The sequence below is a fragment of the Brassica napus genome, chromosome A7 (assembly GCF_020379485.1).
Source record: "Brassica napus cultivar Da-Ae chromosome A7, Da-Ae, whole genome shotgun sequence".
Classification (NCBI taxonomy): Eukaryota; Viridiplantae; Streptophyta; class Magnoliopsida; order Brassicales; family Brassicaceae; genus Brassica; species Brassica napus.
Window position 1 is genome coordinate 21,765,059 of NC_063440.1, and position 14,807 is coordinate 21,779,865.

The following is a 14,807-nucleotide window of genomic DNA, read 5'->3' on the forward strand; positions in this document are numbered from 1 at the left end:
ATATTTTTACCTCTCATATTGTAGAACATCTTCACAGTTGGTGAGCAAATATGTTTGCAAATGAGCGTGCTCAGTGTCCGTAAGTCTGCGCTTCGTGAATTTTCCGCTAAGTCGTCCTATTTCCTTGAACATGCTTGGGACAGTAACATGATATGTTGCTCTCTCCCCTCTGTCATCATGCCGAGCAGGTCTTCGGTGTTTTGTATGCACTTCTGGTGGAAAATAATTTTCAGCAAAGATTGCAGTTTCTTCATTGATCACCTGTGCCACTATAGATCCTTCCACCCTGCTTTGATTTTTGACCATCTTCTTCAGATGATGCATATAACGCTCAAAAATATACATCCATCTGTACTGCACAGGACCACCAAGTTCCAATTCTCTTGCGAGATGAATAGCAAGATGTTCCATTACATCAAAGAATGATGGAGGAAATATCTTCTCAAGGTTGCACATGCTGACTGGTGCGTTTGTCTTCAAATTATTAATACCCTCTTCAGTCACTACTCTGCTGCATAAGTCGCGGAAGAAAACACTTATCCCTGCAATTGCTTCATGAACATTACGTGGCAATAATGCTGAAAAAGCAAACGGGAGGAGGCGCTGCATAATTACATGACAATCATGACTCTTCAAGCCACTAAACTTTCCTTCGCTTCTATCAACGCAGTTCCCCAAATTTGATGCATATCCGTCAGGAAATTTCACTTTATCTGTAATCCAATCAAAGAACTCTTCTTTTCTAGCACCATCCAGCCGATAAATGGGAAAAGGGGCCGTACCGTTCTCATCAACGTGAAGTTCAGAACGATCACAGATATCGACTAAATCCAACCTTGACTTCAAATTATCCTTCGTTTTACCTTGGATGTTAAGGACTGTGTTCATCAGATTGTCGAAGAAGTTCTTCTCAATATGCATGACATCTAAATTATGCCGCAATAGATGAGTCTTCCAATATGGCAGATCCCAGAAAATACTCTTTTTGTGCCAGTTATGTAGCTCTCCAACCGCACTGACTCGAATGTTTTCATGTCCACCTACATCTGGCGTCCTTTCTGCATCAAAATCCCTAAACTGCTTCAACAAATTTTCCCCACTAACTTCCTCAGGTGGACCATCAAACACCTGCTTGTTCTTCGTAAACGAAGTCTTACTCCTGCGGTATGGATGATCAGGTGGAAGAAATCGTCTGTGACAGTCAAACCAACACGTTTTCCTTCCGTTCTTTAGTTGGAAAGCATCGGTGTCATCTTGACAATATGGACATGATAGCCTCCCATGTGTTGTCCATCCAGATAACATACCATATGCTGGAAAGTCACTTATTGTCCACATAAGTACTGCCCGCATCTGAAAGTTTTCTTTGCACGAAACATCGTATGTCTCAAAACCATGCGCCCATAGTTGTTGCAACTCATATATCAGTGGTTGAAGAAACACATCTAGTGATCTTTTAGGATGATCTGGACCGGGGACGAGAATTGAGAGAAACAAAAACTCTCGTCGCATGCACAAGCTCGGCGGTAAGTTGTACGGGGTCACGATAACTGGCCATAGAGAATACTGTCTTCCATGCTTTCCAAACGGGCTGAAACCATCAGTAGATAATCCAAGATAAACATTTCTTCTCTCTTCCGCAAATTCTGGATATGTTGACTGGAAATGTTTCCAAGCCTTCGCATCTGAAGGATGTCTAATCTCACCATTTGTGGAATGCTCTGCATGCCATCTCATTGCTTTTGCTGTGCGCTCACACTGATACAACCTCTTCAATCTTTCCGTCAAAGGCAAATACCACATTCTTTTGAACGGGATCGGAACTCTTCCCCTCGTCTCCTGATAACGAGGTTTCCCACAAAATTTGCATACATTTCGTGTCTCATCCGCTCTCCAGTAGATCATGCAGTTGTCAATACATACATCTATCACTTCGTACGGTAGTTGAAGACCGGCTACAAGTTTCTGAACCTCGTAGTATGAACCCGGTGCAAGGTTATCCTCAGGTAGAATACCTTTGACAAAATCAGTAATCGCATCCATGCATTCTTCAGCCAAATTATAGTCTGTCTTAATACCCATTAATCTAGTTGCAGATGATAAGACTGAATGACCATCTCTACAATTTTGATACAAAGGTTGTTTTCCTGCATCTAACATATCAAAAAATCTCCTAGATTCGGGATTTGGTTCTTCCCCTCTATAATGATCATGTACCATCTGCTCAGTACCTACACCATAATCTATATCCGTTCTAGGTTCTTCTAACCTAATATCAGGCTGAAGTTCACTAACAGGCTGAGGTTCGCTAGTACTACCATATTCATAACCAGTTTCCCCATGAAGGTACCAAACTTTATAATTACGTGAAAACCCTTTCATATACAAATGAGTCCAAACATCAAATTCTTTTATAACCTTATTATTATTGCAAGTAGAGCAGGGACATCTTAACATACCACTTTTTGCATCTGGTTGCTGTTGAACAAGCCTCATGAATTCTCCAATTCCTTGAACGTATTCTTCCGTAAGCAAATTAGTGTTGGGATCCAAATGAGGTTTATCCATCCACGAACGATAATAAGCTCCTGAAGACATGATTTTCACGGAATTGTTATGACTAAAGAGAAAGAAGAGAGAATGAGGTGTGAATGAGATGAATGAGGAGGGGTTGCATTTATAGGAAATTGCTTACGGATATCCGACGACTTTCCGACGGAATACCGACAGATATTAAGCATTCCGTCGGAATTCCGTCAGTATTTTCCAATCTCGAACGGCTATAAAACGGTCATATTTATTTGTCGGCAACGGTCACTTGGTTCGTCGGAAATTCGTCGGAAAATACCGACGGAATACCGACGACCGTAACGGTTATATCTTTTCATCGGCATATCGTCGGAAATTTGACGGAATATTCCGACGACTTTTCGACGACTACAACGGTTATATTGTTTATCGGAATATCGTCGAAAAGTCGTCGGAATATTCCGACGACCCATGTTTTCTCGGAAATTCGTCGGAATTAGCCGACGGAATTCCGACGACTTCAGATTTTTTGTTTTCGTCGGAAATCGGTCAGAATTCCGTCCAAAGTGTCCGACGGCTGTGTTGTCCGTCGGAATCTCCGTCGGAATTCGGCGTGTTTTCTTGTAGTGCAAAGAACTGGCCAAACGATTATATTTGTTGGTTTAACCTAATGGACGAGACGACTTGATCAATAACTTAAATAGATCAATAGATGCCACACAAATTTTAATAAAGCTGTGAACTCAAAAAATCAAGGGGGATCCACATAAGAAGCTTATCATTGATAAGAAAAAAAAAATCTCATTTTGTTTTTGTTTTTTTTTTGCTAAAGGAAAATCTCAGTTTATTGATAATATTTTGAAAGGTATGCTTTACAGTATCACATACAGAGTTTTTTATTAATAGCTCTTCAGTTTTGAATATTTAGGGTCTCAAAATAATGAAAAGGAAACTAAATACACATCACATAAAAGAAAAGATACAAATGATAAATTTATCGTCTAAAGAGATAAATCTTGGAAAGAAAAGGGAGTTTTTTTCATTTAAACCAAATCAAATTTAACGTTTACCTTGGTAAAAACGGCGGAGATCCTATGCTTATTGTAAGTATATTGCCGGCATAAATATCTAGCTCACTCCTTATGCTTTGCCATTTTGAACTTCAGTGATACTAAATATTGTTTGGGATTGGTTTGTCTTCAAAAGATGTCATGCGACCGTTGGTGCATGTGTCACTAGGCACATGCCTATCTTGAGTACTTTTTAATGTCTTTGGACTTAATTGCACGCCTCTAAGTCCTGGTCCTTGAAGTTTCCTTGTTTGTACATGTCGTCTAGGTTTTTTTATTTATTGACAATCTCTCTACTGCCTAATTGGATTCTTCTCTTATGATTCTAGTACTGGATCTTGTTTAGAGTGGTGTGAATTTGCGTCTTCATAATCTATGGAAACTATGGACTTTAAACAAAGTGGTGGTGACCGCCTAGCGATAAAAGGTCCAGAGACATGGTGTAAACTCGCTCTCCCTCTATTTTTATTTTTATTAAGAACTCTTACACTCCCACTTGGTTAGTCAAAATGGTGTCAAGTTACTCGAGAGTTTCACTCACCATGAGATATTAACTAGTTTTTTTTTAACGTCATTAATTAACTAGGCTTTCAAAGTCCAAATCAACCCTAATTATCAAAACCTAATGGACTTTAGTACTTTACCGAGAAGTGTTAACTATACACGTAAACTTTCTAGAAATTAAACCTGATAAAAAGTAAGATCCATGATTTTCTAACGAGGTTTTATGGATATCATATTGTTGTGGTATCTGTTCTTACATCTTCTTTTGGACACCTTTTCTCAGTTTTGTACAGTTTGTTTTATTTTTTAGTAGTAATACTGTACTCTTTTGTGTATAGACCTAACAATACAATGTTAGTGAACACATAAGTTAATACGTATCTGCTTCTTTTTTTAATTTGTTTTCACATCTTTAGCGATAGATCAATAACAGATAAAATTGAATACTCCAGTTCTTAAAGATAATTAAATGATTTTAATTTGAGTGCTAGTGTCTGTGTTGAAGTATTTTCGCATGCGTTAGAAAGGGACTGCAAGAGAGTAGAGTTGGGAATCAGATAATATCACATACATTGTGGGGACTCTCTAACCTTTTTGCACAGCCAAACCCACTCTAGTGCCAGTGACTGCCACCCAATGACTTTTACTTATATAGGACTTTTCTCTCTCCTTTCATTCCAAAAATATCTCTTCATGAATGATTACAAATTACTGTGAATACAATTAAGTGATCATAAAGTGAATGAAGTGTACTCGCGATATGTGTATTAAATTGTTAAATCATTCTGACATCACGATGCTTTCTTTAATGCCAAAACATAACGTGTTCCCATTTTTCTATTGTGATATTACTGTTAGAGCAATGTTATCAATGAAAACACTATAAAGTTCCTTGAACAAAAAAATTAATATTTTAATAAATTATAATTAGATAACTAAAAGTTAACTATAAAGTAAAAATTCAACCAATCCATAGTCTTCAAGTGTCAAATGGAATTCTAGTGAATTTTTAAAAAGTTTTAAGGGTATCTCCAATGAAATTCTATAATTTGCTTTATATTTTTCTCTAAAACAGATTAACTCTATTATAAATTTAGATTTACGGCATATCCAACTCAAACCTATTTTTCCTCTATAATTTTACTAATATAGAGTAACTCTATTATAAAATAGTTCTTGCTCTAATTATTTATTCAATAATAGAGTTACTCTATTACATAATAGAAAATAGAGGGATATCACATTTTCACTCCAAATATAGAATGAAAAAGTAGACCTACGAAAAAGTGTTATCCCTCTATTTTTTCATCTATAATAGAAACTATTGAAGCAAAAGTTAGCCTAAAATAGAGTTGCTATATTTTAGTGATAATTATAGAGGAAAAAATTGAATTGGAGATGGTCTTACTCTAATGGTGTTATTCTATAATAAATTTACTCTATTTTACGGTAGAATATAGAAGAATGTTACTTTTTATTTTGTTTTAAAAATAAAAACATAATATTCCTATATATTTTACTCTATAATAGAATAATTCTATTATAGAACAACACCACTAGGACATCTCCAACTTCCACTCTATTTTTCACTCTAAGACAATCTCCAGTGGTACACAATAGTTTTCTCTATATTTCACTCTAAAATAGAGTAATTATACAGTTGGATTTACTCCAATAGTTCACTCTATAATAGAATTACTCTGTAAAAAAAATAATTTTACTCTATATTTTACTCTATTATAGAGTAATTCTATTAGACCAGACCATCTAGAAAAATAGAGTAACTCTATTACAGAATAACTCTATTATAGAGTAAACTATTGGAGCAAAACTTACTTTATAATAGAGTTACTCTATTTTTGTAGGAATTATAGAGAAAAAAATAGGTATGGGTTGGAGATGCCCTAATATAGAGTGAACTATTGGAGCAAATCCAACTTTACAATAGAGTTACTCTATTTAGAGTGAAATATAAAAAAAAAATATTGTGTACTATTGGAGATGTCCTAAAATAAAATATAATTGGAATGGAACCCAACTCTATTATATAATCACTCTATTTTACAATATTTTATAGTAAAACAGAGTGGAGAACGAAATAAATTCTATAATAAAATTATTTTACTTTAGAAAAAAAATTGAGTAATTATAGAGTTTCATTGGAGATTGTCTAATAAAAAACCCTATTCTACTATCTCTCTCCTCTTTTGATTATTTTTATCCTTTTTTTATTCTAAGAAAACCCTATTCTATTAGAACCTCGAGCAATTCTTAGAAGATTGGATGATGTTATAATCCTAAAGATTGGTCCACGCCACTCAGAATCGCAGTTTCTAAAGTGAGATTGTATTTTCTTCTCGACTGTCCATTTCAAATCGTGATCATTAGTATCTCAATTCTTACAAAAATAAATAAACAAATAAAATTATATATTAATTTATGAACATAATATAATAAGTATTTGAAATTTGAGATATCCAGGTAAACTTATCTAATATATTAAATATTTTTGTATAGATATCTTAAGTTTCAATATATATTATTTTATAATTTTCTTTGTTTATTATAATTTTCTTTTAGAGATAGTACTTGCCTAAAACAATCCTTTGTTGTGTATATTAAAGTGTCTCATCTTTTTGTAAAATTAAGGAATCTTATTTACAAAGTTCCTCTCTATACGATGATATGTGATGTGTGTTCTTACTCCATGTTATCCTAAAACATGTGAGACCTTTTCAGCCTCATAAAACATTAGGACACACCACATACAAAGTTATGCCACGCAACAATTAGCAAAATCCTAAATTATAAATCCATAATATAGTAGAGGTTATACAATATGGATTACAAAAAAAAAAAAAAATCTCTAAAATACTACTTGTAGGGTTTAAACTTCTACTTTCTAGCCATGTTTGTTATGCGGTTTTTTGTCACAACTATTGTAATAACAACGATGATCAATTAAACAATGAATTTTAGTTTGTGTTGAACTAAGTAATCATTAATCAGCAATATCGACCAAATTATTGTGTTCTCATTGGTTCAGCTATGGGTTTCCACAACATATTTCAACAATTAGTGGTTAATAAACCAATTTGATATATTTTTAAATAATAAAATGACATAGTTTTTAACTCATTGGAATATACCAACGCTAATAATAGTTGACTAAAGCTATATATACGATATGTAAACAGGTTAAATGTTCCATCTATGAAGGGAGTGTAAATTAAAATTTAACCATTAATAAGAATATAATATATGTGTTAAAAATTATTGACATAAATTGTAATGTTACATGATAGAAACATTTAAAATTGTGACATTTAAGAGATAGTTTAAATTAAAAATTCACGCATGTAATAAGTCATGATTTATATATGTTTAATAAATAAGATATTTTTATTTTCAAGGTGAAATAGAAATGGATATCGCTTTCCAACAAAATCTTTTTAAAATCTTTGTAAAGTGTATTTTTGAAAAGTAATCATTTTAAGTTGTTATTATCATTAAAATATTTTATTTTATTTTTATTTTTCCTTTATATATCAAACTAAATTAAATTGAAATTTCTGATTATATTTAATGATAACTAAAAGTTTAAATTAATCAATTTTTGGAATAAAGTTTAAAATGATTCTGAAAAGATTTTGTTTGAATTTTCTTAAATAATTTTTTTAATTTTAAATATAAATATAAATAAAGATATTTATAATTAAGTTATGTACATTTATAAACTTTCTAAATAATGGTCTAACTTAAAATATCACAAATGAAATGAAGCGGTGACTTCTATTTTAATAGAATAGAATTATAAAAACAAACATATAAAACACACGTGACACCTTCTGATAAAATTTTAAAATTTGATAACTAAAGAAGTGAGACAGTAATATTCTATCTTTTCCACCAAAAGTAAATGGCCCAACCACGATAAAATTTAGGGAAATTAGGGGCCATGACCATAAGAAACAAGAAATTAAGTGTATAACCATAAGACTGACATGGCTATGATATATTATATAATGTTTTGTAATTATCCGAAAATACCCTCATTTGCGCGTGGAAAGTGGATAGTTTGCTTCTTCTGTTTAACTAGAAAACTGAAAATGCAGTTTTGCTGTTGAAACGCACGCATGCGAGACAGAAGACAGAGTTTTGAAATCGCAATAAAGTGTGTAAGAAGTGGTCGCGAATCGCAAAACGGTGTTTCTGAGCTTTGTGAGACGGCAATTAAAAAGTTAGGGTTCCAAAGGGACAATGATAGTTAAGGTAGAGGGAGCGATTGCAGATTCTCGGCAGCGCGAGCGGTTGCAGAGCGGAAAGCCATGAAGCAAGGTTAGATTGAATAGCGTTAGTTGACAAATCATCAGTTTTCGATGAACCCAGATTTGCAATTAAATCGGAGCCGTCGTTCTAGGGAGTAACAGAGGAAGAGGAAAAATGTTTAATTGGGGAACTGTATGCATGAGTTGAATATTTTAGCATGAAACTAGGAACTAGCCAAGTGTAGGACTGTTTATTGAAACATCTGATGGAGAACATACGGTTGTGGGGGAGACAATGAATAGTGATTTGTAAGAGATGCCTATACTATATGAATAAATTAAATAGTATACTTATCCGGTAACACTTGAAATAGGTTTTATTTTTAGGTGAGCTCTGAAATATAGTCATTTGCACTTCTGTTATTGTGTTGTTTGATGTGCAAGGGTTATTAGCCTATATGTGAAATGGTAGGAGTATATTAGAAAATTTTGTGTTGTGATTACATTTATGGTAAGGGTAGATGTAACATAACATCGTCTATAATACTCGTTTTAAGTATGGTGGAAAGTGACATATGATTCAAAGGTTTGCTTATTATATATGGTAGAAGTGCATAGTATAGTTATACTAAATTTATCCAAATAGGTGAAATGGGGCAAAGAACTTCGGCCTTCAGCCATGGTTTTGATTTAGGTAATTTGTTGTATGTTGTGAATGCACTTGCTGTGGGGTAGCAAGTGCCATATACCGTGAAGTCATTCTTATACTTTATGGCTGCCGTTTATAGTCTAGTTACCCGATTTTCCCACCCCCCCCCCTCCCAAAAATATCATCTAGTTAATGGAGACCAATAGCAATGGTATTTATAATATAGTATTACCGTTCACATATGTGTGAACAAACACGAAACTGAAGTCTATTCTATGATGGATAGGTAAATAGAATAACTGCCAATAGTCACCCATTTGTTTTTAGATTCACTGATGTTGCTTATATTTTCCAGGACCATCGTGTGTTGCATCTCTTGTGCTCCTATAAATGAATGCTAAACAGTCCCTGAATCATGTGCGCATCTGACGGAAGAGGCACTAGCAATTGCAGCAAGGACATATGATGTTGAATTCTTCGCGACATTCCACCCCAAACAACTCCCATAAAACCTCGGGTGCTTCGACCCCCTATGTTTTACTTATGTACTAAGCGGCTATTAAGATTATGACTTATTTATATGTTTCCATTAACTGTATAATTGTTCAATCGCCAGACTAATAATTGTCCACCTTCTTTTTGTTCAACATTTCTGACATATTATATATTTAAAAATATTTAACATCAATTACCATACTATGTCATTTATATTATAGTATATCGTTCAAATGAAAAAGAAAACAGGGTTGTGATGGCCAATCATATATAGTTGCCTAACTCCTTCCCTGGCAGGTCATTAAACGTACACATAGTGGCCTCCTTTCATTTTTTCCTTCAAATTCCCTCTATACATGCGAATTTATTAAACAAAGCATAGTCACTGTGAACCCTCTCGAAAGTGGTCTTCCTTGATGTGTTTGCTCTTATGCGTACATACTACATGTAATATAGTATATGTGGCGTTGACCGTTGATAGGACAACAGTCTGCTAGTTATGTTGCCCATGTTGAGCATGCTTCTAATGTTAACCATTTGTTCATTACATATGCACTTTGTGAGTTCAGTCTCCACTTAAAGAGAAAATGTGATGGGCATAGGAGCATTGCATTTATCTAACACAAAAGGTAAGGTTACATATGCCGATACTATTCATAAGGTTGCTAATCATTTCCTACATGCCTTATGCCCCTCACACTGTTCAAAGTTTCTAGTATTATTTTGTATCAGACAGTCTATTCTGCACAACCTAAATGGTATATAATATATTATTTTTAGTACATATATTTTGCTTTCGCGCATATTCACACGTGCACGCGTTACGCGTTAGTAAGGCCATTACGGGCAATTTTGGGCGAAACTTGTCACATCTAGAGCCTTACACTGTAGAATGGACATATTCTTATTTGTAAGTCTCTTATGAATATTCACCAAATTCTCCCTAAAATTTAAAGATTTTAGAAGAAAAAAGCAAGCATGGAAAAAAAAAATGAAGCTGCAGAGGAAGTCACGAGAGTTGATGAACAGATTAGATGTGATGCGGGCCGTAACGTACCACGTGTTTAAAGGCCCACTTTCTTCACTCCCGATGGCCCACTACAAATCCCACCAGAAAATATCTACCGATTTTAACGTCCGTATGTATGAGATTCAGAGAGCTCACATGGGTTGTAACTCGTAAATGTACGTCGGTATGATAATAGATCTTTAAGATATAACTTTTTTTCCTTTTTTTTGATGACCGAGAGGTTCCGGGCCAAAGCCTAATCATTCCCCTTAGGGCGAGACCCAACCATGTAATATAATTTTCTTTTGGAGAGCGAGACCTCTCCCAACATGAATTGAACATGTAACCTTCATGGTCCCTACATTACCGGCAACCAAGGGTTTTAACCACCAGACCAACTCAAAGTTAGTTAAGATATAATTTTAAGTATAAAATAGGTTTTTTTTGTAATTAAACCCTTAGACTAAAGAATAATCATTAAAAAAACTATCAGCTAAATATTCTGTGAAATAAACATTCAACTTTAATTTCGTTAACGTATGTTACTCTTCGTCTAAAAACTGTGACGGAGGGTGACATACGTTAACGATTTATAAGTTGAAGATTTATAATGTTGAAAACTTAGTTGAGTGACATACGTTAAATTTTTTAAAATCTTTATAATCATTTATACATTGTTTTAGATTGATATAAGCCTTTAAAACTAATTTGAATACATTGTTTTATAACCGATTTATAAAGCTTCATAAATATTTTAATACTTTTACATATAATTAATATGGTTTCACAATAATTTTATAAGTTCTTACAGTTTCTGTTATTTGTTAGGATACAATAATCTAACATTATTTGTGATATTACTGAAACATAAAGTAATAAAATAAATCAAGAATAATATATCAAATATATTATTTTATTGATCAAGAAACAAAAATATAACATATTGGTTCAGAAATCAATGCGAATAAAAATAATCATGCATTATTTTTTTCTGGGATCGAGGCAAGTATGAGCCGGATGACGGAAATCATGAAAATAGAAAAAAATGTGCCTACTTTATATAGAAAGATTGACTTCATAGATGAATTATTTTTGACACTACTGAAGACTTAATACAACTTAGAAACTTTAAATTATTTGATATTTGACAATGACGATATAAATACACAAATGTTTTTATATCACTATTGCCAAATATCAAATAATTTAATATTTTAAAGTTATATTAAGTTGTAAGTAGTGTTGAAAATTATTAATTTAGGATGTATAAATTAATTTTATAATAATTTAATATATTAATTCACGTTTAATTATTATTGAAATTTTCTATATATATATATATAATTGAGGAAAATTAAATAAAAATGTATTATTAGATTGTTCCAAAAACAGTAAAGATCAAAACATACAATGACTAAACAAACAAAGTTTTGTATATAACTCAGGTTGTTCGAGTTTTTTTAAGGAGTACTTCACAGAAGCAGAATGTTATAATTCAAAACAAAAAGAAGAAACATATTATTACTTTGGGAACGAATACCGTCATAGATTTTTTCTCAAAAAAAAAAGCTGAAAGTTGCACACTCTTGGTTCCAACTTCAGATGTTGACTTATGACCAGACTACCTTTTTCCCCTAAAAGATACTTCAAATTCGCATAAACATCAAGAGTTACAGCATGATAAACCAAAGCCGACGGAACAAAAAGTTCCTCGGAGTCAAAGCCCTACAAAAGGGAAGCAGACATACCAAAGATACACCAACAATAACCTTAAACAAGAGCAGAAGATACACTAACACACAAGCTCAGACCATGGCTACAAACATTTCCTAATGAAGCAGAGGAATAATCCGATGGATTGCGAAAGATTAAAGACTAAAAGCGTGAATGGTTCAAACAGAAATTAAGAACATGGAATAGGACCAGAACATTTGCTTAACCATTGTCCCAGAGATGTCTTACCAGCGAGGCCGCAATGCTAGTTCCGGTGACCAACAATTTCTAAAAGAACCACCCAACCAAAAAGCACAGACTTAGAGAGAGCCAAAGAATCACAGAGGCAGGACCGGTAACCACACTACTTATACTATTACATTACGGAGATTTTATGAAATTTAGACTTCAAATATTTTTCTTTTATTTAAATTTATTTAATGTTTAAAGATTATGTACACTACACTAAATAAAGAAGCAAATAAAATACTCTATTAAACTTCATTTTCCATGTTTGTTTTAATATTGCCAACAAGATTTTTCTGAAATAATTATTTTTTCTAGAATAAAATCATCACTTATTTTATGACAAGATTTTTGTAACACCAAATAATTGATATAGATGAAATATATAGTTTTGAGAGGCGAACCCTCCGTAATTTTCAACTTCCTTCCAAGACTTATGAGTAACATTGTTGTACTGATATTTTTATTATGTACAATAAGAACAAAAACAAAATTGGAAAAGATCGAGATCTCCAATAAAGATTTGTCTTATTTTAATCGAAAATGAGCCGAGGAAGAGATGGGTGAGATCGTTTTCCTAGAGAACTACATACTGATGCTAGTATCCCCCATAACTTCATTTCTTGTCTATTTCTTTTATTTAAAAGGTTTTTAAATTTATTAATTAGTACAAACAAAGCTAAAAACAGTTAGGTAATTAAAAGAAAGGATTGTTTTTTTTTTTGAAAAAGGGCTTAAAAGAAAGGATTGTTACTTTTATTCCATCGCATTATTTACAAATTAATATACTAAACACGGACTAATTCAAAGGATGATCGGCCATATAACAACAGTTTTTTTTGTCCGATATGAATTGATATGCTTCTCAAGAATATCAACAATATTTGGAAGATCCTCACAGCTATGACATGGAAACCCTACAATCTGTCCGGATGCAGATGTCTCGAATCAGGAAAAAACAAGCGCAAAAAAAAAAATCAAAATAAGTGATATTTTATCCCCATATTTTACCATGCATTCTCCTCCATAAGAAGGAAAAAAATTCAGAAAATCTAAATTCAATCACTCCCAGTAAAATTTCAAAAAATCTAACTCTAGACTTGATTCAGTTTACTAGAAAAATGTTTAGAATAAACGGGAAAGCATTTTAACCTTACTTCTCACGCACATTTTCTACTGATCTAAATATTTCACAACATATTTTCCGAATATCTTCTCTCAGTTACTTGATACATGATTTTCGCAAACGTTTGAGGCCTAATCGTCTCATGCAAATTAAAATGAGAGGTAGAGAGAGGTGACTTCTCTAGGAGAAAAGTCCAAATAGAAACACGAACAAGACATACAGTTAGTACTAACGTACTAATCAACACTTACATTCTATGATTATAAAAATATCACTGAATTGACCAACATTTTAAACTTTGGGTTAATACCTAGATACTACACTAAAAAGCCAATCACTCAAAAATACCAGTTGCGCATATTTTTGCTGAAAATGATATTTTAGGTTGTTCTTATTATTGTTTGGCTTATAATTTTTTGGGGAGTCTTAATCATTTTACAGTTGTTCAACATTCAGAGTATGCTTCGAAAAAGAGGGGAGGACAGGTGTATTAAGTTTTATAACTAATTGATGAGTGCATCTGAAAGACAAATTTGAATCTCGTGAATCCTTCACATCAATACAGCGATTGAGTGTCTTATAGTATGATTTGATTAAGTTGGGTGCATAATGAAACAAACTAATGTGATAGAACTAGTGGACAATGTTCTTTTTTTAAAAAAAAAGTAGTAGACAATGTATCACTCATAAACCGAGACGCTACACATCGATCTTGGACTGTCTCTAATCCTCTCTTTTTTTTTCTTTTAATAACTGTTGTCGGAAGTTCAAAGTCCTATCTTCGTACCGACAGTCCGAGACTTTTTTTTGGTTCAACGTGAACTTTTCATTAATCCAAGTAGTATATACAAGGTTGTAAGTTGTAACTATTAGAGATTTGTTGCTAAAAATAAAATTTTCTTTTAGAGATTTAAACCAACGTACACATAATGAGATTATCATCTAGGAACATTTAGAAATATTTTACGAGATCCAAACATTTTTTCAAAAGACAGAGACTTTGCTTCTCGCTAATTTTGTTAAATAAATTTTAACTTTCAGTGGATGGATAAAACTTTGGTAAACGAGGTTAGCTACACGATACTTATGTCGCTTTTCATTTAAATAAGTTTTTTTTTGTATTTAATGGCTGAACGATCTCAGCACATACACGAGACTTATGTTATTTTCATTTAAATTTGTTAAACTACGCTAGTTC

At 32.9% G+C, this 14,807-nt stretch overlaps 1 long non-coding RNA gene across 1 annotated transcript; it reads left to right on the top strand.

Annotated features, from left to right (window-relative positions):
• Window positions 1-8,051: 8,051 nt before the first annotated feature.
• LOC125576271 lies at window positions 8,052-9,653 on the top strand. The gene is made up of 2 exons (XR_007314703.1): window positions 8,052-8,441; window positions 9,376-9,653. It is a non-coding gene; the product is annotated as an uncharacterized LOC125576271 (long non-coding RNA).
• Window positions 9,654-14,807: the final 5,154 nt, after the last annotated feature.